At 36.9% G+C, this 25,207-nt stretch overlaps 1 long non-coding RNA gene across 1 annotated transcript; it reads left to right on the plus strand.

The window, feature by feature from the left end:
- The first annotated feature begins 2,201 nt into the window (after window positions 1-2,201).
- Window positions 2,202-5,510, plus strand: LOC135157475 (uncharacterized). The gene is made up of 3 exons (XR_010296468.1): window positions 2,202-2,278; window positions 4,478-4,594; window positions 5,151-5,510. It is a non-coding gene; the product is annotated as an uncharacterized LOC135157475 (long non-coding RNA).
- The last annotated feature ends 19,697 nt before the right edge of the window (window positions 5,511-25,207 follow it).

Consider the following 25,207-nt stretch of genomic DNA (forward strand, 5'->3'; position numbering starts at 1 on the left):
CAGTACTTGTATTCTTATTGAAACTGCATGAGATGCCTACCTGGTGAGTGTTTCATAAAGCTGTTCGTAAGTTAAGAGCGACTTTAAGAACGACTGGTGATCCTTGTTGTAAATGGTATGTTCATTGACGATGATTTTGCGCGTAAGAAAGGATCACCGGTCGTTCTTAAAGCCGCTCTTAACTAATGAGCAGCTTTATGAAACGGCCCCGGGTCCTATACTTAGGCCAAAGTCATACATGTGAAACCGACTCAAGACCGACCCCCCCCCCAAAAAAAAAATGGTCGGTTGGTTTGGAGACAGACAGTTGGAGTCGATGCGACAACTGTGACTGCAGGACTATTTCAGACAAGTCCTTGTGGTTCCATGTGGAATGATGGTCCCACACTTGAGTCTTGATGTGCCTTCCAAAATCCTTCAAACTCCAGTCCCGAATCCTTTTGAGTGTGTCTGAAATACATGAATCAAAGACCGATTAATATTCCTTGAAATGAGTTTGTGATAACATTTTCTGATAGAATTTGAATCCCAAAATGTTCATTTGCGAAATAGAACATTGCTGAAGAGCAGTGTAGTGTTAGCAATCGTAATTATTATTTCATGTGCAAGAGGAAAATCAGTAAAGCCGGTTGCGCTATTAGGTATTATTGTTCCAGCAGTTTAAACTCTAATGGAGATTGAGTAGCTTTACTGGCGTCGATATATTTTGAGAATGACCCTTGGACTGCTTCAAGCATCTAATTTCTATTTGCCTTAATCTACGGCAAACAAATTACCAGCATAATTCATAATTTACCTCTTTTCCCTACGTTTCATGCATGTTTTGCGATGTAATCCAGCGCTATAGCCCTGTGGCCATGTATTTTACTTAGCGTTCAACTCGACGATGACCCCTGGAAGAGTGCAGGGGACAGGCCCGGTAATGGAATGCGGGGCGGAATTCAGGATTTATGTTTATTCATAATTTATGAGAAAAAGGAGATGGAAATGGAGGCAGGGATGAGCCAGAAGAAGAGAGGAGGGAGAGAGGACGGAAAGAGAGAGGGTGAGATAGGCGGAAGAAGGAAAGGGAGATTTCACCATTTTCATTCACAAAATATGTAATGTTCACAATACATGTCAATTTTTTTTAGTTTTGTTAACATTTTTGTGTTGTACCAGTTGGTTGTCACTCGCATATAATAATGTTCAAGGCAGCCAATGCTTTATTCAGTGCACACTCATTGCTTGCTCTTGCAATGTCCACTACAAAAATTGTATTAAGTCTTGGTCATAAGTTGGTATTTGCCGAAGATAATCTAAAATGATTGGATAATATTGATTTTGATTTACCTTAGAATTAGTGTGTGCCGTGAGATTTTAGAATCATCCAATATAATACGAGTTACATGCGCACTACACAGAAAATACATGAATGGGACTACACAGTGTCATGTTTGAATATTAAGCTAATATTTGTAACAATTCTGAAGGTTAAGAATCTGAAGAGCAAGCCTTTTATTTGATGTGGACCTTTTTATGTAACATTTTTGTGAATACCAAGGTGAAACAGGTTATTTTAACCTTTCCCGAAACGGGGACTGACAGTGTCGACACGTATTGTCCACGCAATGTCCTCGCAATTGCCACGTAATGTCCCCGCAATGCTACGAAATTTCCACGTAATTTCCCCGCAATTTTTACGTAATTTCCCGCAGTGTCCACGTAAAGTCCTAGCAATGTCCACGTAATATTCCACAAAATGTTAAAATGATATCCCCTCAACGTAATGTCCCCGCAATTTCCATGAAATGTCCCCCGCTGAGCACGCATTGTTTTGTTTTACTGTAACATTCTTCCGCAATAAAAAGGACTTGAAAATAATGATTTATTTTGCACCTTTCCAGTATCCACTTATTGTTCGCGCAATGTTCACGTAATGTCCCTGTTAAGTCCACGCAATGATCGCCTAATATAAATTCATTTTAATTTAAAATGTTCCCTTAGAAAATTCAATGGACTTGAAAATAATAATTGTTTGCACCTTTCCTAACACTAGTGGGGTGTTGCAAGAAAGTTACGTTGCAATTGATTGCTAATCGACTGCAACTTTGCAGCCGATTCCGATCGACTGCAACTAGCAATCAATCGCCAATTTGCGTTGCAAGAAAAAGGCTTGCGATTGAACGCAAGTTGCAGCTGATTTGCAGACGATTTGCAGCTGTAAACAGGGTCTGCAGCACAAGACTAGCCGAAAAAGCAAAATAATGGCTTGCAACAATCCTGGATCTGGAAGAGAGTAAGTAGAAAATATTCATTTTTCAGACAATTCTTTCTCCATTATGTATGTTTTCAGAGAATTTATATATTTTAGACCTATGCCAGGGAAAAATTTATTTTGCAAAAAGTGAAAATGTATCTTTATCGCCGGTCGAAATTTCACCTTCAACATTTTTTCTACCGCACAGTTTTAATCCCAGTCCCACATATGACTTTTTGTGTCGGTAATGCACGGTTGTATCAACAACACGGCAGGTCACTGCCGGTGCAGTGCTGTTAAAAATCACCCTGAAGCAAGTAAATGTGTAGCCTGTAGGCTCTAATTATGTATGAAGCATCGAAAATGACCTTTAAAGATTATTTTTGTTCCTATTTGAAATGATTTTTTAAGTAAATAGAAATTAAAGACTTCCAGTACTAGTACTTTACTACCTTCTAATTTTTTTTCCACAAGAAAAAAAATCCTCTCCAGCTCCATTCAATTTATCTCTCTTTTTTAAGAGTCTGTCTAACGTTAACCTCCCTTTTTATGACTTTCCTTGGCCTGGCCTGGGATAAAGTGAAAATTTTCGACTTTTGTCTTTGGAGGATTAAAAAAATATATATTATTAGGGCCTATTATTATTTTATTATTAGGCCCTATTATTATTATTATTATTAATTTTTTTTTTTTTTTGGGGGGGTTTTCCAGACTCCACATATCTCGCCAGACAAGAAAAAAAAAACAAAGGTATAGGGGGTCTACATGTATTGGGCTACTTTTCAGAATCTATTGGCCACATTCTTGGGGAAGTTTTAACATTGAATAGGGAGTTTCCCGCCCAGGGCTCTTTTAAAAATTTCTTACGGGCAGATTGCTCAAGAGGACAGTCTATTTGTGTCGTTGATTTGTAATGATGTGCCGTATGAGTCACATTTTTAATATCCATCACATATAAATATAAAAAGATATACATTTACATGATGTAGGCCCAAATACATTTATTTTTTAGATTCAATATGTACATCTACTATGCCGGGAGGGGAGGTACTTAGATTTGGTTTGGACAAAGGTGTGCGGCTGAAGGTTCGAAACCCGTACCCATATTTACAGGCCATTTTGGCTAAAAAGGTACCCATTATTAAGGATTCATTACAGGGGCGGGATCCAGGATTTCCAAAGGGGGGGGGGGGCACATTTTCGCCTGGAAAACTTGACAAGCAAAAAAAAAATGTTTAAGGACATTATCTAGAAATTGGGCCATGTTTAGGGATTTTCCAGCATAAAACCATACCTCATGTTTAGGGATTTCTTCCAAAATGGCGACCCATTCCTGCGGCATATCCCCATATGCCTTATTTCGTGAGTACCCCCCCCCCCGGCTACTATGTAGCTGACTCTTAACTTGATTTTTATGCAAGCACATGAGGTGCTATATAGATGACAGATTTTTTTCACTTTAAATTGTTTAATGGATGATTAGAATGCTTTTCCATGTGCTTTCAGTTAAAGGGTGTCTCATATGGTGCATCATTATTAATATTGAATGCATAATCATGATTTTTTTTTACATCCTTCCCATCAAGCACAATACTCGGGGGGGGGGCGCATATGGTCCCCCTTGACATTTTTCAGAATAAATCTGCCACTCAACATTTTATTACCGCACCGCTGACTGACGTTTTACTTTCCATATTTGCAATTCCCAGGTACAGGGTCAGGAAATTTTGCAACATTGTGTTTGTTTAAGTAAATGTCAGACAAAAACATGATTACATGTACAAAGTCAATATTCATAATTGGGTAATTTTTATTGACAATAGTAATTTAATGTCACTGATGAACTTTGTCTTGAAATTAACAATTAACAAAAATACATTTAAGAAGTTAAGAAAAAAGAAAGAAAAAAAACATGAAAGGAATTTATTTTGATACCAGATTTTTTAAAGTAAAGTTGTTAGGAATGCTCTAGAAAGGAATATGTACACCAAAATTAATACTTCTATTACGAGCTTTTTTTAGTAAATTAAAGCAAAAGGTATGATATCATACATTTTTTAATTGCGCCACCCATGGCTGAGGAACCATAGTGCCCCTCCCCAGGCCAGAAGTGACTTTAATCAAAACACCCTGGGACTACTATAATGATTAACACACTGGCAACTGAGCTTAACTTGTATATTAATATCATGAACATGTTTTATCTCTTTGCTTTTTGCTTTTAATTGCTTACTACAGTTATGATGACAAAGAAGTCTGGAATAAACAAGAAACCTCCGAACCACCATAAATGTGTCTGCTACAATGTGTGTTCTTGCAACCAGCTGATTGATTCATTTTATCAACTCTCAAATGGTAGGTTACATGTAAACTGTATTATTATTAATAATTCACCATGATCGTAATGCGGATGGGGGTGAAATCTGTACACATTAACCCAAGGATAATGCAAATGAAAAAGGCAAACACAAATCTCTATCTTGACTTGGACTTCTCAGCAATGAAGACACCCCCATTGAGGGGGGGGGGGGGGGTGGTTGTTGTGCTCATCCAAGGTGTACTGTATGAAATTGTGTATTTTGCTTTCTTTGATTTAATTTATTGCATATTTTAATTTCCATGATTCATTTATTTGGGGAAAAACAATCAGTTTTCAAACTTTTTTAGATTACATCATGGCAAATTGCCAATTATTATGGTCTCGGGAGTAAGCCACTATCCCTCTATCATATCATCTTGTCGGTGCAAACAACGCCCTTACCAGCATAGGGGCATTTCTGCACTGATGGGGTGCACAAAAATGTTTTGCTAAGGGCGTTCTTGCACTGAAAGGACAAAATTTGAACTAACCCAAGCTATGTATGGTTATGGGCTTGCATTATTTCCTATATTATTAATTTTTTATGAACAGGTTGATTATCAGAACTGAATTCAGAGCTGCTCCTGTCTGTAGTAACATCATTATTAGAGTGGACTTCAGAATGAGGGTGTTGCTGGTTTAAAAACTTCACTCCATGGAGCTATCCAAATTCATCTCAAATTAGACTGCTTCTGGAAACCAGATTTATTCCTTCAAGCAGAGACGCTTGTGGCTTTCCTGACTGGACTTCTATGGATTCTTCTTGCCAACATTAAGGACTGTGGGCTGACATTCAGTGGTAAAACACTTGATGAAGATGATATGAATTTTTATTTGATATAAATGAATCTCAGAAGTAATTCCTCAGGAGTAAGAAACAATGAAAATTAAAAATAAAAGGTCCATCAATAATGAATGTCTTGAGCAGTGTTCTTTTTGTGCACAGATCAATGGATCTTTTCATTTCCAAGCAGGGATGTAGTCAATGCTGACCTCGAGACAACATTTTGCTGGCCTTGGTCCGAGTCACTGTACAGAATCTATGGGAAGTTCTCTCAAGCTGCCTCATGACTCGGAAGAATCAGCCTCGACCTCATCCCTGTATGCAAGTGTGATATATATCTACCATGCAATCTCATGATTAAAGAGAGAGAAACAAGAGAGCTTCAGATTTTGAAGTGTAGCAATCTCCTGAAATGTATGTTTTATTTGAAAATCAAACTAAAATAACTTAATTGGGCATGTTATTCATTATGATATGTATGAATGAAAGCATTTAAGCAATTTAGTGCTCTTGCAAAACATATTCTGAGTTGTATTTACTGCAAACGCTCAGAAATATTGATAAGCATTTGCCAGTGCATGAAGTGTTTTAATAAAGAGTGGCTTTTGTGCCTATGGAGAGTTATTATTTCTTCAACATTTCTTCATACAAATTATTTCAGAAATCACAATTTGAATATTCCATGACCTCTGATAACAAGAGCAGAATATTTTTGGTGATTGACACACTTTAAAATGATATTAGGAGAGAATGTACTGAAATTGTGTGAAAATAATGGCATAATTGCTGAAGAGGCCTATAAAGATTTAAAATAACATTATTTCAAGTTTTTCTTGAAAAAAAACCCATGGAAAATTGAAAATGGCATAATTTACACAAGTTTTCAAAACAAAATACAATAAAAAAAAATTTTGCAGAATTTTTAGTACACAAGCCTATGGACAATCAATTGAACGTAAATCGAACGCAAATTTTGCGCATCCTCCAAAATCTTACATAAGTTACGTTCGATTTGCGATCAATTGCAAAGCTTGCGCTTGATCTACGTTCAATTGATCAAACGCAACTTCTTCTTGCAACAGGATTGAACGTAACTTGCGTTCAATTGCAGATTTGCGTTTAATCGGAGGACTTACGCTCAATTTTGGGAGTTGCGTTCGATTTGCGTTCAATCGCAAGTTTCTTGCAACACCCCATAGGACGTTCGCGGTGTACACTTATTGTGCACGTATTGTCCCCGCAATTTTCAAGTAATGTCCTCTTGATGTCCACGCAATGCCCACTTTAAGTTTAACCTCGCGTTATGTGTGCATTGTTTAAGTGCTATTCTCCTATCTTTGTGAATCATTCGACATGAAACGAGGGGGGGGGGGGGGAATCCCCAACGTTTCAGGGACATTCACCTGCTAATCAACCCGGGAGATGATAGCATCGCATCATCGAGGGGTTTTTGTGATTTACTGTCAAACTTTGAGTTATGGCAATAAATTATTTATCGTGGAATAGTATGCGCTCGTAATGTAATATGATCTGCACATTCATCGCGGCAATCTAATAAAAATCGCCTGGCAGTTATGGAAATGTGAGAGATAAGGATAAGGGAGAATATAAATGAACCCAGGATGGGGAAGTTAAAGGAGAATGAAACTCTTGGAGCAAGTTAGCTTTTGTGAAAGCAGAAAAATCAAAGAATAAGATCAACAAAAGTTTGAGTAAAATAGGACTAACAATAGAAGAGTTATGAGCATTTGAATGTCGAGATCACTAATGCTATGGAGATCCTCCCATTGGCAACGCAACCAAGATCTATGATATCACAGATGAACAACTCTCCCCTTTTGGACACTGAAAATATACCCCAAAACATCTCTTTTTGCTCATTCTAATCATATGAAAAACGATTCATCAATATGATATAATGTTGTGAAACCTCTGTACTAGCTTGTCCTCTCATAAAGAAAACACCTCACCTTGTGATAGATTCTATAAAAGTGAGAATATAAGTGAAATAAGTACTAAAGTAATGAGGGAGTTGTACGTGTGTGACATCACAGATCTTGGTCGCATTGCCAATGGGAGGATCTACATGGCATTAGTGATCTCAATATTCAAATGCTCATAACTTTCTTATTATTCATTCAATCTTCCTCAAACTTTCAACAATATGTTTCTTTGATTTTTCTCTTTGATATGGATTCAGCTGGTTTCAAGGGTTTCATTCTCCTTTAAAGTACCTGTAACATGGGAATTAGCGGACGATATTCTTATGAATTATTTTCTTCTTTATTTTCACACTACCACGACCATAGTACATCGTAAATCAATCAAACTACCAGTTAATATACCAACTAGCCAACTTTTTCGGGGAATGCGTTTGATATCAGATCTGTCCATGACCTTTAGAATGAATTGTAAAATATAATTTGTATGATTTATATGTTTGATCACGATGATTGCCAGGAAAAATAAACAATAGCCCCTTATAAAGGGTCCCCGTATCATCTTTCTCTACTCCGGTTTCCTATATCTTGTAGTCCTATATGAGATAGAACATGTGCGGATCCAGGGGATGGGGTGCCCTTCCCCCTGGATGAATTTTTGTTATCTTTTTGGAAAAATTGTAATAAAAAACTTTTCAAAATGTTCGGCGGGTGTGTGAGTGGAGTTACAGTTTTTTCTTCGTTATTTATATTTTCTTCATGGCGTAATTTCCTTCAGCAAGAAGTTCATCCACTTTGTGCTGCACTCAACCCAGGTGAGGTGCATGGGTACCCGGTAGGAAGAAATTCCTTGAATGCTTGAGCGCCTAGGCAGCCCAGCTAAAGCCGGGGTAATAATACTAGCAGGGCCCACTGGGAGAACAGTTTTCAGATCTGAAGTGGCTTCCCTGGGTAAATATACCTATATTATTTTTCTGCCAAAATGATTATTGTAGGCCTAAATTCCTAATTAATGGCAAATCCAGTTAGACATGTTACACTGCAAAAACTCCGGTGTTGATTTAACACCAGTCCGGAATCTATATATGTCCACACCAGAGAAGTATTGAAACATCACCAGTTTGGAATCCAACCGATGCTGTTTTAATACTAATTGGTGTTGTATAAACACCTTTCTGGTGTTCGACCAAAACGAAACTGGTGTTGTTTAACACTTCTCTGGTGTGGACATAGATTCTGGGCTGGTGTTAAATGAACACCGGAGTTTTGCAGTGTAGAGCAAATTGTTATATAAAAGCACTTATGCATTTTAAGGTACAGCATATCTCGGGCAAATGACAGAATCAATATGACCCCAGAGTCCGTTGCCGTGGTGGTCTTGGATTGACTTTAAGCCCTTATTTTTGAAGAAAAATGAGCCCTTGGTGCCCCTTGTCAATCCCTGGGGCTCCGTCTTACAAAGAGTTACGATTGATCCAATCAATCGTATCTCTATGGAAATCCATCAGTGTCATATTTTTTTCTACGGGAAATGTGCAAAAATGTCCTTTGTAAACAAAGGAGAACACACTGAACTGTCAAGAAATCAATGAATTTATGGATATACATTCATATCTAGAAAAAGTTTTGAGCAAACATGCAATTTATATGTTGACTTTGCTGGCTTTCCATAGTTGCGATTGATCGGATCAATCGCAAGTCTTTGTAAGATTGGCCCCTGATCCGCCATTATTGTAACTGCGCACTTAACGCGTACATGTGCGTAATTGTCATCATTAGACCCTTTCAAGGTCTACAGTGCGGGAGAGGAAATACCATTGTCACAACCTGGGTGAAACGTTTTGTAGTGTATCAGCGAACAAATTTGATTTACCTTGATTCTGTCGAGGGGACATTTTGGCAGAGGATGGGGGCACTCAGTCATCATTCACCCCCGTTCCTCGCTTAGAATAATTACATGAAGTGTAAATATAGCTGTAAAGGTGTATCTTGTCAGAGGTCTGATATCGCATACAGATATGAAACTGTCAAGTTCTTGTTTACATTTTAATGACAGGCACTTGATACAGTAGACGACACGAGCTAGCTGTGAGGCCTACTGTGGCTCGTTCCAATTGAAATCCACGGTGGTATATTTCATTATGATATCACATAAACTTTGTTTTTTTTTAAATCATATTTATCCAATTATGCCTTGAAATGAGCTAACCCGTGTTGGTATGTGCTTGTAAATCTAATTTGGAGCAATGAATGAGAGATTGCGAAATGAGAGGATGGTAAAAGAAAGGGGGAGAGAGGGTAAAGAGGGAATGTGTGTGCGTGTGGGTGTGTGTGTATACTTTGGATATGTGAGAGAGATAGGAAGAAAGATATAGTGAAGGAATGGGAGGAGAGAGGGAGGGGCCCAGAACACGCAGAGGGCAGAGAGAAAAGACAGGAGAAGGCAGGAAATCAGAAAATGAACATGATGAAAAGGAATTGTGGTAAATCACAATTGAAAAAAATACCCAAAATGATTTGGCATAGAGATTTGGATGGAAATGGTTAGTGTAGTGGTGTAGTGGTGTAGATATCGTTGGATAGGTATAGATCATCAAAAGATATCGTTGGATAGGTAGATCATCAACATTATGTTTGTGATTATGAAATAACTTGGAGAGAAGTTAGAATTTGTTAACGCCTGCATGCGCTAAACGGTGACGCGTGGATAAATTGTTCATTTACTTAAAAAAAATATTTGCCCATTACCTATTCATGAATTAATTTTAGTTTAATTTGAGTTAAAAACTTATGATGCTTGTTGTAAGGGTAGTCATCAAGTCAAATCCATTTTTTATGCCAACCCTATTCCAAAGCTGTTGTGTTCGCCTTTTTTAATCTTCTTGTGTATTATGACAATTGTATATTATATTTCATTTTTTTCAATTGCTCAATTTTAAGTAGGTTTAAATGTACGTTTTATTGGAATTCAATGAATAATGAATTGAAATACGTTTATATCAATATAAGTTAAGGTGGAAAATACTGTCACTTTAATGCGGATGCACTTAATGCGGATCAAATGTAGATTACATGACAATTTTTTTTTTAGATCAGAGAGATGATGCTCTAATCGTATGGAAATAAAATAACAGTTTTCACCCACTCCTAATCTGTTTTCGATATTCTGTAAGAATTCTCATGTACAACAGCTTTTTCAACTCTGAAAATATGTTTCGAGCTGAAGAGAATAAAACAAAAACATCAGGAAAAAACCTATTGCACACCATTTTGTGACATTGAACGCGACATATTCTATTTAACAGTTTTTATATTATTTTGAAACTCCCCCAATATATATGTATATTATACATGTATTTATAAACTGATATATATTTATACACACACACACCCACCCACACGAATGTATATACATATATATATGTATATATTATATACATATAAACAAAATAATGCTGATGATAATGCTTTGATTGCCAATAAAGTTCATATATTTTTTATGTATATATGCATTAGAACTTCACATGTAAAATAACAGTGCTTTAAGTCTAAACTTGATAAAGCAACATACGTGCATCACGTACTTGAGCAGTTATCGTAGCATGTGTGGTAGATTGGGGCACTGAGTTACATTTTCATTTCACTGCCAGAACCAGAACATGACATGAATAATTCAATTGTTTGTGTAGCAAAGCAGTAAGCGGCATGGGAACGCCTGTCAATTATGAGGGGAAGTGAAATCAAGATGAATTGAACAGATGGGGTTGTAAAGACGAGTTATAGGATACTGCGTTAAGTGCAATATTGAATCCAGTGTAATTTGAGTAATATCTACCAGAATCGGGGTAGTGAAGAGATAACCGATTTTTTTTTTAGCAGCAGAGGTGATGGCTTGTCGAAAAAGGTGTCGAAGAAGGCGCTAAGTAGTAATATTTAGAGATGTAGAAGTAGTAGTAGTATTAGAAGTAGCAGTAGTCTTTGTAATAATAGAAGCAGGAGCAGCAGCAAAAGCAACAGCAGCAGCAGAAGCAGTGGAAGTAGTACAATTAGTAGTAGTAGTAGTAGTAGTAGAAGTAGTAGTAGTAGTCATGGTAGTAGGCATGGTGGAAGTGGTGGTGTTTGTGGTGCTAATAGTAGTGGGGTTGGTGGTTGTGGTGGTGTATATGGTTCTATAGTAGTGGTATTAGTGTAGAAGTAGTAATAGTAGTAATACTACTTGTATTACTGTACTACTACTACTACTACTACTACTTCTACTACTACTACTGTAGTAGTAGTAGTAGTAGTAGTAGAAATAGTACACTGTAAAAAAAATTAGTAGAAATTACTTAATAAAATTGTGGCAAAAAATTGCCTTAATTTTTTCAAGTATTTATGACTTTGGCAGTTTTAAGTAAAATTTACTTATTTTCTTTGCTTCCATTTTACTCAAGAAAATTAAGTTACAATAACTTAATTCAATTAAGTAAAACAATCAACAAAATATTTGAAAATATCAAATGGGGGAGTGGACTTTCGTGATTCGAAAGTCCGCTCCCCCATCGTCCCACTTTTGGTGGCATCATTTTCATTTTAGACATGTTTTATCCAAATATTAGACTTTGTAAATTGTCATCTACCTGTACATGTATAGGTACTGACATTTATATTTATACGCGATCGTTTCATTCTTACAAATAAAACAGTGAGAATAATTTTCTGCTAAATGACTATTTAATATTGCCTTTTCATTGATTCAACAAAAGAATACAATAGTTAGCACACCCTTATCCAAAACAATTTCAAACACAAATAGATATGACAGTTATTTAAAAAAAAAAAACATTTACTTGCTCTAATGAATATTCATGCATTATTTAAATATGGCGTTAATTGAAAAATATAAGTACATTCAACATGATTTTATAAGTAACAATCATCTTTGCCTAATTGAGTTAGATTTACTCAATCAAAGCAAGCTATCAATACGTGAATTTTCTTAAATGTATATTGAACCCAAATAAATCAAGTAAATCAAGTAAATTAAAAGACAAGTTGAAACTACTTAAAAACAACGAAAAATAATTACAAATTGTAAATTCTACTTAAATACATTAAGTGTTAACTACTGATTCAAAGATTTTTTTTTACAGTGTACTGTAGTAGTATTCGTTGTGTGGCAGCAGTAGTAATATTAGTTTAATTATCATTATTGTTACTGTTTTTACTATTATCATTACTGCCATTGTTATTTTAATAATTCTTATCATTTTTATGAAATGCAATATTCATATGATACTCTATACAAGCTGCACTAGTTTTAAACACGTCTGACAAAGATGTTTACTGCAAAATAATTTTACTTTAAAACGGGGAACTTTTTGCTGAATTATATATATTTTTGGAAGTATACATGATCAGAAAGCCGTCATATTTCATTTTGGTCCTTGGTTGCAGACAGCATGTCCCTTGTTTCATGAAATTATGACGTCATTCAGAGAAAGCATGAAACATGACGAGAATGTAACGGATTCGATGCAATGACTTCTCAGGAATTTTATAAATGAAAAAGGGGGACTCTTAAGAATACTCTCGCCCATGCATGTAAATTAGAATTGGTGGACCAATTCCTCCCCGAGAAATGTGAAGACCAAAAACAAAATAGTAATAATAAAAAAAGAGTAAAAAAATAGGGAGGGGAAAAAGGACACCAAGGAGGTTCGTTAGAGACCGTTGCTCGGTTTTCTTTCTTGCCTGGTAAAGTAGTTGCATAGGCGGATCTTCAGGGGCGGGGTAGGGGGGGGGGGGGGCTGGATCCGCTACTAAATGACGGAAACTTCGGGATGGGTGACCTGAACCTGAATAGTAACTTAATTTTTTTTCTAGGAGTGGTCACGTGTGGTGGTAATCTTTACCAACTATAATCATTTTCTTGTTTGTATACAATTATATTTTCTTTGCATAAATATGTTTTGGTTATAAAGTTTCTATTCTTCAATTTTGATGCTGAACAAAATGACTTAAAAATCAATGTAGGTATGTAAAAAGCAAAAATGTGATAATCATCCCTGATCCCCCCTCCCCTAATACCCTTTTTACACAGGATTTTCTTAGCCCCGGACTATCGCTAATCCCGTACTATCCTTAACCCCGTACTATTTTTTTTCCTTTTTACACATGCCAAATTGTTATTGCTAACCCCGGATAAGGAATGCTTGCTTTTCACACACGAAACTCGCTAACCCCGGACTAGTGGTTTTTGTCGATCATTCGTAGTACAAGTACTTCACTCGTACCTTTTTACACACGCTACAATTTCCTTAACCCCGTACTATAGGTGGGGCCAAATTGCCATTTAGCCCCACCTATAGTACGGGGTTAAGCTTAGCCCACTTTCGTTTTACACTAGCGATTTTAACCCCGTACTATCGCTCTTAGCACCGCAATTGCTGGGATAACCCTGCTTTTTTGCAGGGCCAAATAATCCCGTACTAAAGGTGGGGTTAGCCCACTTTGCAAAAATGCTGTGTAAAAAGAAAGTGGGCTAAGCTTAACCCCGTACTATAGGTGGGGCTAAATGGCAATTTAGCCCCACCTATAGTACGGGGTTAAGGAAATTTTAGCGTGTGTAAAAAGGGTATAAGATACCTTTATAATTTTGAAAGACTGATATTTTCTACCCATTTAACCGTCATTGGTAGATGTGAAACTAATTATATTTAAATATACTATTTTATATAAAAAGACGGGTTTGAACCATTGATACTGCTGCGAATATTGTATTTAAATATTATTCATTTACTAAAAATGAAATAATCATGGCTGCTCACTAAATATAGTATTGTTAGAAACTCATTGTTTAATCGTGATATTGGTTTCGATGATGTAGACTAACGAGGTCGATGTGCTATGAAAGTAGGAAGCGTTTTGAACGACTTAATTTACAGATATCTTAAGAATTCAGCAAATCATTGGTGGGAGACAGCTGGCTTGTGTGCAATTCATTTCCAAAGCAATCGAGTATAATGTCTCTTTCAATTGAGTTAACCCCTTTTAGCAGCCAGCATCCAATGTAAATCTTTCTTTCTCTCTACGTTTGTAAATATGAATGCATTGATGCAATCTCGGCCATATTTACCTTTTCACATGTGATAATATTTGGAGAATTTAGGGAGACAGGGGTTTGTGCTGACAAAATATGTAACTGTAGGCATAGTGTTCGAGAGTATCAAATACCGTCTTGTGCAGTATGCCTCTGTTTGGAAAAGGCAGTTGTTTAGTGATGACATTTATCGTATTTTTCAAGTATAAAGGGGGGGGGGGGTGGATTCCTACACCACTCTGTCTTTGCGTATGTCCGCTAGTTTTTTCATGTTTAGCTTCGTAGCAATATTTTCCTAACTCTAGCATGTACCAGCCTGCAATTCATTTAAGATCGAATATGCGACTTTTATTTATTTAATTGATTCGAAAACTTTTTTTCCATTTTTTGTGGGGGGGGGGGGTAGGAATAAAGCTGACGATTATTGTTTCTGATGGCATAGAAAACGAATGTTCGGCAAGATTACGAGTTGGCCTAATGTTATTTTAAGAACTCTTGATTCATTCCTCTTTCTATTCTTTTTATATTGCTTTTCCTTTCTTCCTTCCTTTCTTAATTCATCTATTTATCTTAGTTGTGTTTTCTTTCTTTCATACCCTCTTTTTACCTGTCTTTATTCTTATATTTCTTTCATTTAATCCTTTTCTATTTTACTTCCTCTTCTATATTCTTACCGCCCTTTCACACGGTGAAAAAAAAAAATCATAATTTGAATGTTAATTCCAGTGAAAAATAAAGCTAATTACAAATATTATGCGTGTGAAGCCAAACTAGAACATGATTAGAATCACGAACGCTAATCACAGTCACGATTACAATAGCAATCATCATTACAATGATGATTCGAGATTCATGTGTGAAAAGGCCCCAAGTCTCTTCCATTTCACCTGTTTACTAAATAATTTGAGTTGCATTGACATTTTCTTCCTCTCTTTATCCTATGCATGTATGCGTAAACACTAAGCATGATGTGCATGCTTAGCACGTGAAATGTTCGACTGGAGTGTTCGTGTTGCTGTTAAAGGTAAATGCTAGTTATGGTAACGATATCAAAATGAGTTCGTACAGAATCCAATGAAATGACCACCAAAGTGTCTGTTTGTATAAATAAAACGCATGTGCCAAAGGATTCTGGAAGAAATTGTGTAATTGCTGAGAAATCAGCAAATAAGCACAGGATTCGGGTAGAGCGTCGGGCCCGACGCTCAAAGCAATAATTATACACTGTCCCACGTGCGCTTATCTGTGTTGGGGAAGTTCAGTCTGAACATTTTTCAGCGTAGATTTCAAGATTTCACAAAGTTCAGTTTATGTAACTGTACCAGATCTAGATCCTCGATGATATACTGACAATTAAGCCTGGTTTTACAGACTTTCTCATGAAATCAGTGTTTACTGCAACTACTGGAATTTCTCTTTAATGGTTGATGAAGGGGTGTGGCTTCGACTGTTGGAGGGGGGGGGGGGGGTGGTGATTTTACCTCGACTATTAATAAAAGGAAAAACCTATATAGCCAAAGGGTTGGATTCGCAGCTTTGATGAAGCGTCGTACCATTATTACTTTTCAACTTGAAATAAAGCCGGGCTCAGACGCTTATTTGTTTTCCCCTTCTAAAGGTTACAGGCAAATCGTTTTAAGTGTGATTAAAAGTAATATTGGCGACGCATTCATTGTTTTACTGATGTGTACTTTGAATATATCTTATCTTGCTAGTTGCAAAGCATGCGTTATATTCGTCTAAAGCAATGAAAATGAATACAATCTTCATTTCAATATCTTCACTTATATACCCTTCAATAAACCTTGGATTGCATTTTGTAAGCTACGCTCCCAAACTATGGAACTCACACGTCACATGATGAAGTACTCCCCATCAGTTAACCCATCGGAAATCTCCTTAAATCAGACGTTCGCAAAGAATCATTCAAATGACTCATTTTGCGATCTTAATTACCACATTCGACTCTAAGGCCCGTATTCTGAAGTCGGGTTTAACTCATGTTTAAAGTCGTGGTTTAAGTATGGATAGCCAATTGTTACATTAATTACTAACGGTAGAGATATCATATTTCAGCTCATTTGGCTCTCAAATCATTCATAATTGTCTACATGGTCTAGGAAGTATAAATTGATGATTGTCTTCACCATCGATGAATCAGGAAAGAGCACAGTAAACATAATTATGAAACATACAACTTAATACAAATTTTGAAACTTTTGGCTTCCCATAATTGTAGCACAGAGTTAGACCATGGTCTACGTTTAACCTGACTTCAGAATACGGGCCTAAGAAATTAATAAATCAGTTTACATCATTATAATAACTCAAACGTCACACTTTTTGATAATGTAATGTGCTGTATAGTATATGCTTTTATGAAAATTGCGCAATATAGATGTACAAACTAATGTGGCTACATTTTTAATGATGGGGTTGAACTAGATCATTATCAGAGCCCCATGACACAGATTTCAGTGATTCATAATAGAGTGCTTATTTGCTACGGATTATCATTACATATATATATCAAACCATGCATTAAATCACCATGATCATATACGTGTAAAACAACCGTACGATCCATCGTTCAGCTCTTTGCCGTGATTTTACCTCATTTATTATTCGTATCTATTTATTTTCCCAGTGCGGATGCGTTTTTTAATTTCCACGATTTGTTTCATGAATGATATAAAAGCTACATCCTAAAACGGGATGTTATCCATTCATCATGTTTTATTTTAACTCGGGCATCTTTCCCTTGCTGCGAAATGCAAATATATAAGATTTGATCATTTGACCGTGACGAAATGAAATGAAATCAGTCTGCATTTTGGAAATTTTAGGCTGTACCCGTTACCAAAAGAGTTCTCATATTCAAATGGACACGCCAATATAAATGCCTGCTTGCTCCACCGACAGGCATTGGAAACATGGTGGGTTATCTTCGGTAGATCTGGATCTACTGAGCATCACCCATCAGCAAGATATGAATGACTGCTTGCTATATACCAACAGACGTTGGAAACATGATCGATTATCTTTGGTAGATCTGGATCTACCGAGCCTTGCCCATCAGCCAGATATGAATGACTGCTTGCTATACCAACGGACGTTGGAAACATGATCGGTTATCTTTGGTTGATCTGGATCCAACCAACCCCCTCATACTCTCTCTATCTATATCTGTGTGTGTAGGTGGGTGTGTGTCTCTCTCTCTGTCTGTAACAAGCTACCTTTGTATCAGTCTTTATATATATATTTGTATATTTCTCTGTGTTATTGCCATATTGATATGTGTATGTGTACGCATGTGTATTTTTTTGTGTAATACATCTCTCTCTCTCTCGCTCCTTCTCTTTCTGTATATTCACCAACGCTTCCCCCTTTTCCAAGACATTTTCTGGCTATTAATATTTACTCACACCAACGTATACAACCTTGAAATTCAGGGGGGCGGGAGGGTTGGTGTTCGGTCATCATCCACCCGAAGATATTCAGGTACAAGATAAGAATAAGCACAGAAGTGAGATGATAGCTGAATCGTCCTTGCCCAATGGAACATAAACCTAGAACCTAGTCTTCAGACAAAACACTTTGCGAATCTTTACGTACAAAGACGGTCCGGTGTTAAAGACTATTTTGTTCGCGCTGTATCATCCAATATACAAACTCCGTCTTCCGCTGCTGCTGACTAGTTTCAGACTGACTTGATTAAGCTTTGTTCAAGACATTGTAGCATTATGCTTATTTGTCAGTGTAGGGTCTGCATTCTGAGACTATACGGCGATTGATAATTAAGGGTGCAGTGGTTACTCGAGTTCAAAGACAAGTCATGCATCAGCGGTCGTCATCCTCCAGACAAGTTTGAGATCTCCCACGTGGGTTCCTCTGTGAAGGAATTCCTTCCTCTCGAAGATGGGCTGCATTCCTTGTCCTCCACAAATTAAAGATAAATGCCTGGTGTGGAAACAATCGAAAAAATGGTTGAACAGAATCCGATAAAATGTACCTCCAAGTATTTGTAGGCTAAAATTATGTGCCAAATTTTTCTTGTACAAAGTGTGTAATTGCTAAGAAGTGGACAAAACAAGCTTGGAATTCCGGCCATGCGTCGGGTCTTTTTCTAAGCAATTAAAATGCACTGTCCCACATGCACATGTGTTTATTTGTGTTGGTAATTTTCAGTGTGAACACTCCAGCTTAGATTACATGATTTCATAGAATTTATGTTATATTGAACCAGGAGCGCCTAACATATAGGTTAGCAGCTAATCGCTAAATTAAATTCCATATCAAAATCGTCGTTACACGCGTATTTTGCTCAGTAGACTGACTAGGAACCAATCAGAATTGCTCTTTCAAATTAGCGATTAATCGCTAATCTTTGTGTTGCGGGCCCCAGGTCACGATCTATGATGACATGGTGACAGCTCGGCTTATTCAAAGACTTTCTTGACATTGTTTCCTGCAACTACATCTACTGAGCTTTGAAAATATTGACATACTCTTCACACATGCTTGACATCTTTGGAGATCGGTAAAACAACATCGCTCAACAGACATCCTGGTGGTTCGATGAACAGATAATGAAAACACAAATAGAGATGGGCAGTCAGTCATAAACGTCATGTTATTATTCGGGCTGCCCCAGCTTTTCCTCTTCTCCATCACTTTTCTCAGGAGCGAATTGTTTGCTTAAATGGACAGGTATCTTGATTTCTGTGTTAAGGGTGAAACCTATCGAAGGGATTTTTTTACAAGAAGCAAAAATTTCAGTTTTAATTTTCTTTAGCCCCATTGATATATCAGCATTTTGATCCTTCACTTCTCCATTTTACGAATAGAATCTGAGCAAGTACAGTGAAGAAATGTGAAAAAAGGGAACTACTGATTTTATGACATAAATCTTGTTATCTTCGATTACAGTCTTTTATAAGATCCAAAAACGATCCCCCTATAAAATTTGGCAAAATATTTGAAAAAGGATTATGGAATCAACAATGTTGCGATCTCCAACAGGGCTGGGTCCGAGAGGTGGAATAAGGGTGAGACGAATCTGTCAGATCTCCCAAATGAGAATTGAAGTTTAGAATGTTTAGTGTCGGGGTGAGGGGGGTGTTTCAGAGAGAGTAGATTGTGACCATAGAGATGAATACATCATACGTCTGACTGAAAAATCATACCTAATTTTTACTACCTATGTTATCAAACCATTGCTCTGGTCAGACCACACCCACATTTTTCACCTTTTGTGTTTTTTTAACCGTATGAACAATATGTAATACGAAACCATCAATATTCGGAATTTTTGGTTTGAATAAAACCTTGTTACGTTAACAAATTTATTTAAGCTTGACTTTTTGTCATACCTAACTCCTTATGATATATCTCTCCCATTTCTTTTACTTTCAGAAGTCCGATTGTTTAAGATGCATCAGTGCAGATGTTTTGTTGGGGTGGGGTCGCTTTCAGATGTGTCTGATGACGGTTGTACCACCGCCATCAGAAACGCGGGACTGTTCTTATTGGTGTAAGACCAAACCTCGTCTTGTGACACTTGATGTATTGAATTCCCATCTCGAATGGGTATCACGTACATGACACAAGCAAAGTGGTGGTATTTCCTTTCACCGTACATTCCGTGTTCTTGACAAGAAGAAGCAAACATCCAACTCGTGTCTGAAACAAAGAAGCAAAACTCATATCAAGTTGCCCTCACATTGATTTTTTTCTTTCTTTCTCCTCCAACTTGAAGGTTGGACCCGTCTAGGATCGCTCTACCTGACCTACTTAAGCTCTACAGGTACAGGTAGCCATGCGAGTGTCTTGTTTCATAAAATCTGTCTTCCACGACATGTAATAGGCAGCTGTGATAAGCTACGGAATCCATGGCATTTGATTGGCTGAGACTGAATTTGTAATATGAAATTTGAATTTGTTATGAATAAAGGGTTTTCGTGGTACATGACTCAAATATTTTTTTCTGCCTGAAACAATGTATCCATAACTCTGATCCTCAAAAGCTACGGAATTCATGTCAATCAATAGGCTAAGACCGAATTTGAAACGGAAAATATGAATTTCTTATTGATAAAGATTTTTTTTTGTGAAACGTGGCTCAAATACTTTTTTTTACCTGAAACGATGTATCCGTAACTCCGCTCCTCTCATAAGCAACGGAATCAACGTCATTCGATTGGCTAAGACCGAATTTGAAAAAGAACATTTGAATTTGTTATTTATAAAGGTTTTTGTGAAACATGGCTCAGAGACTATTTTTCTGCTGCCTAAAGCAATGCATCCAGAACTGTGTTCCTCATAAACAACATAATCCATGTCATTCGATTGGCAAAGACCTTTTTTGAATTAGATATTGATAAAGATTTTTGCGATACATGGCTCAAAGACTTTTTTCTGCCTGAAACAATGTATCCATAACTCTGATTCCCATAAGCTACGGAATCCATGTCATTCGATTGGTTGAGACTGAAATTGTCACATGAATTTGATATGTTTTAGTGAAACGTGGCTGAAGTATTTTTTACCCTGCCACGAGTCTCACGATAGCTCTGCCCTTCAATGCCATGTTGTATCTTGCTCTAATACTATAAATATTATAGAAAGGCATCATTATCTTAAAGGACAAGTCCACCCCAACAAAAAATTATTTGAATAAAAAGAGAAAAATCCAACAAGCATAACACTTAAAATTTCTTCAAAATCGGATGTAAAATAAGAAAGATATGACATTTTAAATTTTCGCTAAATTTCACAAAACAGTTATATGCACATCCTGGTCGGTATGCAAATGAGGAGACTGATGGCGTCATCCACTCACTATTTGTTTTGTAATTTATTATATGAAATATTCTAATTTTCTCCTCATTGTCAAGTAAAACAGTGATTAATTCCTCCCTATACATGTGGAATTAGCATTGTTTAATACTATATGGTTCAGTCGAGTTGGTCCCTTTGGTCATATCTGTAAAAAAATGAAATATTGTATAATTCAAACAATAAAAAACAAAAGAAATAGTTATGGACATCATCGACTGACTCATTTGCATGTCATTGAGTTGTGCATATCATTGTTTTGTGATAAATATGCGAAACTTTAAAATGGCATAACTTTCTTATTTTACATCCGATTTTGATGAAATTTTCAGTGTTATGCTAGTTTGATTTTTCTCTATTTATTCAAATCAACATTTTGCTTGGGTGGACTTTACCTTTAAGTAGACTCAATTATGCGATGCGATATTAATATTATCAAGTGATACGGCAGATTGTATGCACACAATCTCAATGTCATGAATACATGGGATATGGGTCACGGATTTATCGATCTGTACGCGTATCACGTGACCTGCTGTAAATAACCGTCCGCAGCTCGTCACCCACCGCCGACTGACGTATAACATACATGTTTCTTTTCTTAACACAGCTTCTCAATCGATAACTTCTTCAGGAAGCTTGTTTGAATAGAAACCAATATTGTGTATGTTACACTTCTAATACAAGATTCCAGGAAAGCGTTTCGTCAATATATTTGTCCAACAAATTGTCGGATCTGACAACTTTTCCTGATTCTGATTGGCTGAGAAGCACTGTTACTATGGTAACTGTCGGATAAAACAGGACTTGTCGGATAAAACATCCGACAGGTCCTTTCATGAAACGCTCCCTTGTATAATGAAGGGTGTTTCAAAGTCGAGTTGAAGGCGGGTATAATTAAAGACTTTAACAAGTTTGAAAGCAATTGAGGTTCATATATTTTACATTGATTTTATTAGAAATTGCTATCTATTCGACCGATGTGTGCATGTCACATCCGACATTCATAATGCTTTTTTATCGCAGACATTTGCGGGCGTATTGGTGAGTAGGCAGTATACATGTATGTGAAAGTGAGAGCGCGTTTGAGGGTGCGTTTGTGTGTGTATATATGTGTGTTGGGGCATTGTGAAGTGTGTTGTTGAGAAGTGTATGTTTGTGAGAGAAAAGACAAGATATGAGACTTAGTTGAATTGGTTCCCATCTACTAAAGATCGTGCATCCGCTTCCTGTAAATAATCGATCAATGACTGGGAGTAAGAGTGATGATTTAAAGTTAATAAAACATGCATTTTGATGTCACGTATATCACATAGCCACCAAACCTCAACAGCCTGGACGCACCCACACCCACACACGCTTACATACATATAGGTTTATGAAACTTAAGTGCAATGGTAAAGCGAGGCATAATTTTAGAATAGTCCTCCACGGTATCCTACCTGAAAGAAAACAAAGTAAAGTGTTTCGTTCTTTTACCTTGTCGGATTATCTTTGGAAACCCCTTAAGGATGCCTTAGGTTAATTGTTTGAAAAATGAACCATAATATACAGGAATATACACGAAAATATTTATTCGGGTATTTCAAAAAGACAAGTTACTTGCATGTTCTTGCATGTTACTCGAGTCTCATTTTCTCCTTTTTCCCTCTCGGTCATCGTGCATAGCCATTATCTTGTAAAAAGTGGGGAAAAGCACTACCGAATGCGTGCACTCCGCCACGGCATCTTAGTGTATGTATATTCAGGGGAAACCTTGTATCGATTTACCCTTTAGATAGGAGTGTGAGCTGCATATCCATGATAGAGAGTTTTAAAGATTGGACAGGAGCTTTGGATGTATACCCGGGAAGCAACGCGATAAAAGCATGGTACAACGCATTCCCACATGGAGACTAATTGGTAACCTTAGTAGGTAACTGTCTGAGTTTGGGGAAATCATCTGACCCGTAACACCCAGTTAAGTGCAGAAAGAGACAAATACAGAGAAGGGGGAAAGAGGGAAAGAGAGAAAGAGAGAGAAGAGATGAGGTTTGGCGCTATCCGTTCTTAAGGATATTCGTGTATGTGTCCATGCTAGCGACTGCAACAATTGTCTGCGTAAGGAATCGCTTTCAGTAACATCATCTCGTAAAAATTATGAAGAAAAGCAATAGAATCTGTGTGAATGCGTGCAGCTTGGAAGATGAATTCCGCGAGATGATTTGATTGAGATTGAAACACAAGATGTAATCTAATGAAAGATGCAATTCTCCAGAGATCTCAGATATGCCATGTCATTGTATGCTTAGTAGTATTGTAGACGACAGATGTTGAAGGTCAAAAGAGACATGTCTTATCTACTCATCGTCTGCGAATAATCAGCATTCCAGCATATGCGGGGAGGTCTACCTCTGTGGAGTATGAACATTAATTAAAGAAATATTCTCATTATTTTAAGTCATTGATGAGGATCTTCACAAAGAGATGAGTCAGCAAATATTGTTCATCCTCCCAATAGCCCAATTTCGAAGCCGCGAATGAAAGTGCAAGGATAAGCTTCTAAAGTGGTAGGTCCCAGTGCCCCATGGTTTAGTTCTTGGTGGTGCAATACCTCTGTGATTTCCAGCAAGATTCTTACCCCCTCCCCCCTCCGGATTCGCCGAAACCCCAAACATCATTCAAGACTTAATGCACCTATACAAAAGTTGGAGCCGATTCTTTTTTCGCCAGAATCACTCCAGTGCCTTTTCATCGCAAAATACATTAAGCGCCTTTAAAGTGCGAGTCATGCTTAAAGACAGCGTACGGACTTTTTTCTATAGATGCATCAAGAGAGGGAGTGATACGGAACATTTTTTCTCTTTCGCTCTCCCCTCTATTTGTATCTCCCTTCCACTCTCTCAGTCCCTCTCTACACTCTCTACACTGAAAATTTCTACTTAAAAAACAAAAATTCCTGCAGCAGAGTCTCGAGAACACCTGTAATCTTACTACACTGTTTAATCTTACATGCATTTGTGTAAAATTACCGAAAACAGATATCTGGTGTATGTAACCTTACACATTTATTGTAATAAAACTGTTTTCCCCCTTTTTAAAACAGACCTGTTAAAATTCTATAAATATTGTATAAAATCTTTCCTGTTTTAACAATTTACAGAATGATTTGGTTACTTCTCTCTGTAAAATCTGTTTTATAATTTTTCTTCTGTAAAATCTGTTTTTTTTAACAATGTACCCACTATCAATGATGCATTAACATTATCACGCAGTCTTTGATTGGTGAGATTAAATCTTTTATCAATCACCATGAATGTATGTTTTTTTTTTCTCGAATGAGAAACAAGAACTACGTATGAAAAAAGTGCAGAAAGATGTACGCGTCATTAAACTATTGCACCAAAAAAATGTAGATGTGGACTTTCGGATAGCCAAATTATTCAACGATTTATATTTGAAATTCACAGGATAATACGGCACTAATGCATATTTCAATGGATCTTTCATCACCCTCTCACACAGCTTGATGACAGTTAGAATGGGATTTTTTTTCCTTTGCCATTCAATTTATGTTAGTAACCAAACTTGTTTTCATATTATATGTTCCCTATGCTTTTAATATCTTTGCTCTTTTGCACTCCCTTTCCTCCTCCTCCCCATCTTTCTCCCTCCTCTCTGTGTATGTCTCGTTGCTCATAGTATATACCTTCGTCAGTTAATAATCTTCTATAACGCCAATCGACATTCATTATACACCTCGGATGTCATTCGTAGCCTCTATCGTTAATAATTATGATGATTATCAACTTTGCCTGGACAACTAAGAGTCTTTTGAGAGTAAAAACAGCCAATTGGTGCTATATTTAACCATGGGAACAATGAATATTATATTTGAATGTATCTTGAAGGAATTCAATTTCGCAGTGGTGCCATGGAAATTTTCTGTTAAAATAAGAAGTAGAAAGTAGTCATGACATTAACGATT

Source organism: Lytechinus pictus, chromosome 18 (genome assembly GCF_037042905.1).
Source record: "Lytechinus pictus isolate F3 Inbred chromosome 18, Lp3.0, whole genome shotgun sequence".
Taxonomy (NCBI): Eukaryota; Metazoa; Echinodermata; class Echinoidea; order Temnopleuroida; family Toxopneustidae; genus Lytechinus; species Lytechinus pictus.